Genomic DNA, 8,027 nt, shown 5'->3' on the forward strand with positions numbered 1-8,027 from the left:
GTAAACTGTACATATTTAAACATACAATCTGAGACACACACACACACACCCCCTGTAAAACCATCGTCGCAATCAGTATAACGCACGTTATCTATCACCGTCAAAAGCACCCCTTTGCCCACTGGAAATCCATCCCACCCTCCCTCTCTGCCCCTTTCCCATTTCCAGGCAACTATTGATCTACTTTCTGTCACTATAGATCAGTATGTGTTTTCTCAAAATTTATGTAAATAGAATCTTATAATACGTTCTTTTTGTTTGGCTTCTTTCACTTAACATAATTATTTTGAGATTCATCCATTCGTTGCCTGTGGTTCATTCCTTTTTATTGATGAGTATTTCATCGTATGGATACACCACAATTTGTTTATCTATTCACCTGTTCACAGCAATTTGGGTTAATTTCAGTTTTGAGCTTTTACAAATAAAGCTATTATGAATATTTGTATGGACATATTTTTTTTTCTTGGAACTCTGAAATTTCTAGAAGAAAACAGGAGAAAAATCTTTGTGATCTTGATTTTAAAGTTTTAGGTTTTTCATTTAGGTCTATGTTCCATTTTGAGTTAATTTTTTCATATGATGCAAGGTAGAAGACAGGAATTAAGTTCATTTTTTGCATGTGGATATCAAATTGTTCCAGCACCAATTGTTGAAAAGTTAAGAAAAATCTGTTCTTCTTTACATCTTTGTTGAAAATCAACTGACTGTATATATATATGTTGATCTATCTCTGGAATCTCTAATCTATTTACTTAATATTTTTGTCAATTTTGATGCTAATAGCATATTGGTCTGATTATTGTAGCTTTATAATAATTCTTAAAGTCAGGTACTATACGTCTCCCAACTTTGTTCTTTTTCAAAGTTGTTTTGATTAATATAGGTCTTTTGTATTTCCATGTGATTTTTTTTTCTTTTTGAGGAAGACTGGCCCTGAGCTAACATCCGTGCCCATCTTCCTCTACTTTATACGTGGGACGCCTGCCACAGCATGGCTTGATAAGCGGTACATAGGTTTGTGCTGGGGATCCAAACCAGGAAACCCTGGGCTGCCAAACAGGAGTGCGTGAGCTTAACTGCTATGCCACTGGGCCAGCCCCTCCACGTGAATTTTTGAATAGTTAGTCATTTTCTCAAAAAAAGTCTTGCTGGTGTTTTGATTGGGATTGCATAGAGTCTATAGATCAATTTGGGAAGAATTGACTTCTTAACAATATTAAGCCTTCCAATTCATCAATATGTATATTTCTTCATTTATTTAAATTATTTAAAAAATTTAAATCTTCTATAGTTCCTCTCAGCAATGTTTTGAATTTTTCTGTGTATAAGACTTGCACATCTTTTGTCAGATTTATCTCTAATATTTCACATTTTGATTCTAGTAGAATGGCATTGCTTCATTATTTATTAAATATCAATTTCTAATAGTTTGTTGCTACTGTATAGAAATATCATTGATTTCCAAATATTGATCTTGTATTTTTCAACCTTGCTAACTTTGTGTATTAGTTCTAATAGGGTGTTTTTGTAGAATCCATTGGATTTTTTTACATGGACTTATGTTGTGTGCAAACAAGAGTTTTCTTTCTTCCTTTAAACAAGATGACTCTTTTTTCCTTGCCTTACTGCACCAGCTAGAACCTCTAGTAAAATATTGAATGAAAGTAATAAGAGTGAACTCCCTTGTATCATTTCTCATTTTGGGGGAAAGTAATTCAGTTTTTCATCATTAAGTATAACGTTAGCTGTAGGTTTTTTGAAGATGCTTATCATCAGGTTCTTCTGAAGAAGTTCATTTTTATGCCTGATTCACTGAGAATTTTAATCACTATGGATGTGGATTTGGCCAAATGCCATTTTCTGTGTTTATTGAAATAATCATGTGGTTTTCCTTTTTAATCTGTTCATATGGTGAAGTACGTTGATTTTGGAATCTTAAATCAATCTTGTATTCCTGGAATAAACCCCTGTTGGTCCAAATATATTGTCCTTTTAATAATTTTTTTCATTTTATTTGTTAAAATTTTAAGGTTTGCATCTACACTTATGAGAAATATTGATTTGTATATCCTTCCTTTTAATGCTTTTGTCTGGTTTTGGTATCAGATAATGGTAACATTGCAGAATTATGAGGGAAGTATTCCACGCTCTTCAATTTTTTTGAAGAATTTCTATAGAATTGATTTTTTCCCCCTTCTTAAATGTTTGGCAGAATTTACTAATGAGGACATCTGTACCCAGAATATATCTGTCAGAAAATTTTTAATCATAATTCCAATGTTATAAATGTAAGACTATTCAGGTTATCCATTTCTTCATGAGTGAGCTTTGCTATGTAAGTTATCAGACTCATTGGCATAAAGTTATTCATAATATTCTATTATCTTTTAATATTGGTAAAATTTGTAGTCATGTCATCTCTCATTCCTGATTTGGTAATTTGTGTTTTCTCTCTCCACCAACCTCCTTCCTGAACTGTCTGGCTAGAGGTTTATTGATTTTATTGTCTCAAAGAGCCATCTTTTGATTTTTACTGATTTTCCCTATTATTTTCCTGTTTTCTGATTCACTGGTTTCCCTTCTCTGGCTTTTATTATTTCCTTTTTATGGTTTCCTTTGAGTGTCATGTGCTCTTCTTTTTCTAGTGCATTATAATGGAAACTGGTGTCATTGATTTAATATCTTTGTTTTTTCTAATATAGCATTTTAGGGCTATGGATTTTCCCCTAAATAATACTTCAGCTGCATCCCATAAAGTTTGACATGCTATACTTTCATTTAGCTCGAAAGAATTTTAATTCCCTTTTTGATTTCTTACATGACCCACGAATATATAGAAGTGTACTATTTAGTTTCAAAAAATTTGGAATTTCCCCAGATACCCATAATTGATTTCTAATTTAATTCAATTAAGGTCAGAGAATATATTTTGTATGACTTGAATCTTTTTAAATTTATTGAGATCTGTTTTATGGCCCAGTATACTCTATCTTCATAAATTGACTCCAAATGGATCATAGACCCAAATGAAAAACCTAAAACTGTAAAACTTCTAGAAGGAAACATGGGAGATGTCTTTGTGATCTCTAATTAGATAAAGATTCACTAAAAAAAAAAAACTAGCAAATTAAATTTCATCAAAATTAAGAACTTCTCTTAAAAGACAGTGTTAAAGAATAAAAAGCCAAGCCACAGTCTTGGAGCAAATATTTGTAAATTGCATATCTGAAAAAAGGCTTGTATCTAGAATATGTGGGGAAATCCCCAAAACTCAATGAGAAATCAAACAATCCAGTAAAAATGCACAAAATATTTGAATGACACTTCACCAAATATGATGTGCGGATGACAAATGAACTCATGAAAAGATGGTTGACAACGTTAGTCATTGGGGAAAGGCAAAATAAAACCACATCAGGATACCATTACACAACAATGACAATGTCTAAAAGAAAAAATACTGATCATAGCAAGTATTGGAGAGGATATGGAGCAACTATAGTTCTTATTCACTATTGGTGGTAACGTAAAATAGTACACTACTTTGGAAATATCTGGTAATATCTTAAAAAATTAAACATACATCTACTATGTGACCCAACTACTCCACTCCTGGGTAGCTGTCCAAAAGAAATGAAAGCATATGTCCACACAAAGACATGTGCATGAATGGTCATGTCAGCTTTATTTGTAATAGCCTTAAACTGAAATAACCCAAAGTCCATCAGCTGACGATGGATAAACAAATTGTGGTATATCCATTCAATGGAATACTACTCAACGATAAAAAGGAATGAACTACCAGTACACACACACAAAACAGGAATCTCAAAATAATTATGTTGAGTGAAAGAAGGCAGCCAAAAAGAAATAGTACATGTGATTCCATTTACATAAAATTCTAGAAAATGTGAACAAACCTTTGACATAAAGTAGATCAGTGATTTCTTGGGGATGAAAGGGTGGAGAGAGGAAGGAAGAAGAGATTACAAAGAAGCTCAAGAAGGCTTTTAGGGGTGGTGGGCTTGTTTTAACTATGATGATCTCACTAGTGTATACATATGTCAAAACATCAAATTGAACACTTTAAGTATGTGCCTTCTATTGTATGTCAATTAAATAACAATAAAGCTGCTAAAAAATAATACATGTCCTACAACTAAAGTTCAACGCTAGCAACATAAATTTAATATTTATTTTATTATCCTTTAATTATCTTTTAGGTGTCACTTCAATTCCAGAGAATATATGAATTTAAATTTCATTCTTTGAACTATGGCATTTTCCTATGAAAGTACTCACAAAAATTGGTTTTCTAATGTGAAATAAAAGATATAAAATATAAAAAGTTTTATAAAATTGTATTTCACTACTAATATTTATATAATATGTCTAAAATTATAATGAGTTAAGAAATAAACGGTTGAATGAATTATTTCCACTTAGAACAGTTCTTTCACTTCCTAAGTACTTTCTCACTCTGAATTGAAGCCTCAATCTTTATTCAAGCTAAATTAAGATGTTTGCATTTTATTTCACCTCAAAACACTCTCCAAATAATGAAATATTCAATTAACTAAATATTAATTTAATTAGTAATAAAATTAAATATGAGTGCACTTTACTTTAAGAGTCAAGAAGTCAAAAAAACAATTTAAGAATGCAAAGCAAACATCACATTGCCTTAGAACATCTTTTATGAATCTACCTAGCTGGCGGTGCTTTGACATCACTCTATGGTGTAGCCAGGCCTGCATTCTTTAACTACCATTCAACACTCCTCTGAACTGCAGATCTGTGTATCCAGTCCCTAAAATGTGAAATAAAACTGGACATTTGAAGACGAACCTAAATTTGTTAAATATTACGGTTGGAATTTCACATTCAAGATGATTGTGCCCACGTTTGGTATTTCCAAATCAGACTTCTCCTCTGACTTCAGGTTAAAACATCCCAATTCATGCTTGATATTGTCATTTGGATGTCTCATATACATCTCAACTACAACTTGTCCTAACCCGAACCCAATTCCCCACCCTCATTCCTCCTCACATAGTTTTCCCTATCTCAGTAAAGGGCACTATTGCTCAAACCAGTTGCCTATAAATCCTTAGCAGATGTAAGTTCCACAGAAAGACTGTTGCCATTACATTCCTTTCTGGTGCCTGTTAAGCACAATGAACATAAATTGATACTGACATCATATTAGTTCTACAACAAAGACGTTCAGTCAACATCTTTAACCATTTAAAATGAACTCCTCTTTTCTAATTTCTGAGGCAACTCATAATCCCTACTTCATTTTCTTTTTAGTAGTTATAAGAACAAATATTGAACCTACAGTTGCACAGAATGAGAAAAATCTCAACCTATAAACAAGTCTCAAAAATCTACCTATAGAGAGAAGATGTTTTCTCAGGAGCTGATAAACTATCACTTGCTGGTGAAATATACATATAAGTTGTTGGTTTGAAAACTGAACCTGTGCATGGAGGGCAAGGAGAGACCAAAGAAAGAGGCAGCCACTCCAGATTGGTAGGTGGTGCTTTTAATAAGCAAGGGAACTTACCTACAAGGCTTGTCTTCCATGGCCGCAAGATAGTAGTTGTCTGCACCTGTCTGCCAGAACGGTGAAGTCTATATAGAGGCCATAACGGGGTTCAGTCACATACACAGTCCAGACAGTTTCAACAGCACATTACTCTCTCAAGGCTGTGTCCTTGAAAATGGCTCCCACTGTGAGAGGAAGGCACCCCCAAGGACAGGGGAGGAGGCAAGGAGCTTCCGACAGCCAAGTCCTGCTGGAGAGTCAACCTGTGGTCATGTCCTCTCCATGACCTCCTCCAACATAAATACATATGTATACATAAAAATCTCACTAGGCTGTGATTACAAAATAAAGTTACACTTTAAAACATAACCCAAATTATTATGGGACAAGCTCCCCTCCCTCCCCCCCCCCCCCCCCCCAGTTCCCTGAATTCAGTCCCCAGGGTGATGCAGCGGTTTCTGAAGGCTCCTCAGGGTGCTGAATTACATGTGCCTCTGAACTCAGTTCTCAGATTCTTCCACTCTGGCTGGGTCTTGCCACCATGCCCGGTCATCTGTGACTCCTCTATTCCTCAAATCTGAAGCATGAGAGAACTGTGCCCTCCTCGCCTCTAAATAATTGCTCTCACTCTTGTTTGTGGAGATGGGACTAGGAGTGCTCCTGGGAGGCTGAAGGGTGCTCCAGAGGAAATGGGCTCCCACTGACTGCTGCCACCAACACAAGACCTTTGTGTGGCCAGGATGAGCTCTCCAGACCTGCTCTCCAGCTGGCATAGCTGCACACTTCTCTCTGTCTCCAAGTCTAGACTCAACTCTTACATGTATGGGAAAGGGGAAAAGGAAACATCTCATTTCTCCATCCAAAAAGTCATCTAAGTTCTTGACAAACGAAACATTATCCATTTTGATTAACAACAGAAACATCAGCTCCCTTCAAAGAAAACTCCATCCTTACCCATTAGGGGATGTTTTTAATGCTAGGCCCTTTTAAAACAATAAAATCACCAAACTGTCTACACATTTTCTGCCATGTGCTGAATTCAATCTCATCCATAGTCCTCTCATTATTCTAGTATATAGACTGGTCCGTTTGTTAGTTTATGTAGATTTACTCTGACTAGTAAAATTTATGAGTATCTTAATTTTTTAAATATACTAATTTAAAAAAGATGATTATTTGTTGTAAGAGGTCCCTCCCCCACTCAAAATTAGTGGCTCAAATTATAGAGAGTTTATTTTTCTCCCTTGTAACAGCTCGGCGGCAGATGTGGGGTTCAAGGTGAGTGGGTGGTTCTGGTTCATGGAGATACCCAGGGACCTGAGTTCCTTTTGTCTTATTTCTTCCCATCAACACTAGAAGATTGTCTTCATCTAGATGGTTGATTTGGCTTGACCACTACCACGTGTACATTCCAGCCTGCAGGAAGGTCAGAGAATCGGGATGAAATTTTAAAGATGAGACAAAGAAGTTGCACACATAATTTCCACTCTGGTTGGAAGTTACAACCGGCTATAAGGGAGACAGGGGCTGTAGTCGCTGGCCGAGCAGCCACGCACCAGCTAAAACTCAGAAGAGTGGATATTCCTGAAGAATCAGCAGTCTCTGCCACAAACAAAATATTCCACAATCTAAGTTTCTGATATCTTCATTTATAATAATATAGGACTGCATAATTTTTCTAGGTAATCAAGTAAGTAGATTTGAGGAAGGAATCAAAAGAAAATCATTTCTTCTTGTTAATGATCATATAGTCAAGCACTGACTTCAATTAGATTGTTAGTTCCATTTCTGCTTCTTCCTACCATTATTTTAGCGAGTTATTGGGTGCTTTTTATTTCTCACTTTCAATCCTAATAGAAAAAGGAAATATTTGTGATAGAATATCACATAATAAGCTTTCAATATTATAAAGGTGAGAGTACATTCCTTACAAATATTCTGCAACATAAAAATTGGGTCTCATTCGCCTCTTAAGTGCCTGCTCTCCCGCCTTCTTAGACCAAGAAAACAGTGCCATGAAAAACATTGAGTCGTATCTCATTCGCTTCATCAATTGGAAAACCTTTCAAGTCCCCAGGAATGTGGTCTGAGTACAGAGGGAGCTCTGAATACAGCGCTATGGCCGTGCAGCAGTCACGACTCCATTTTTCACCTGCTTTTTATGGTAGGTTATAAAACAACATTTGCCTTTCTCCTCAAATCTTAGCTTCCACCAAGAAAACCTATGTGAAACCAAATGACTGCAGGGTAAACTTCTGAGGCTTAAAATCTCACCGAAACTTTGTAAAATAAATGCTTTCTGAACACCACGTTCTTTGTGAAGAGATGCTGCCTCCCATATAATTTTAAAAAATACACTGAAAAATGTGGCAGATGACTTCGTTCCTCAGTTCAAAACGTCAAATGACCCATTTTATCACCAGGGTAAAAACCAAACTCTTTAAAATGGCCTTAAGGACTTACACCACCCGCT

The sequence above is a fragment of the Equus caballus genome, chromosome 2 (assembly GCF_041296265.1).
Source record: "Equus caballus isolate H_3958 breed thoroughbred chromosome 2, TB-T2T, whole genome shotgun sequence".
Taxonomy (NCBI): domain Eukaryota; kingdom Metazoa; phylum Chordata; class Mammalia; order Perissodactyla; family Equidae; genus Equus; species Equus caballus.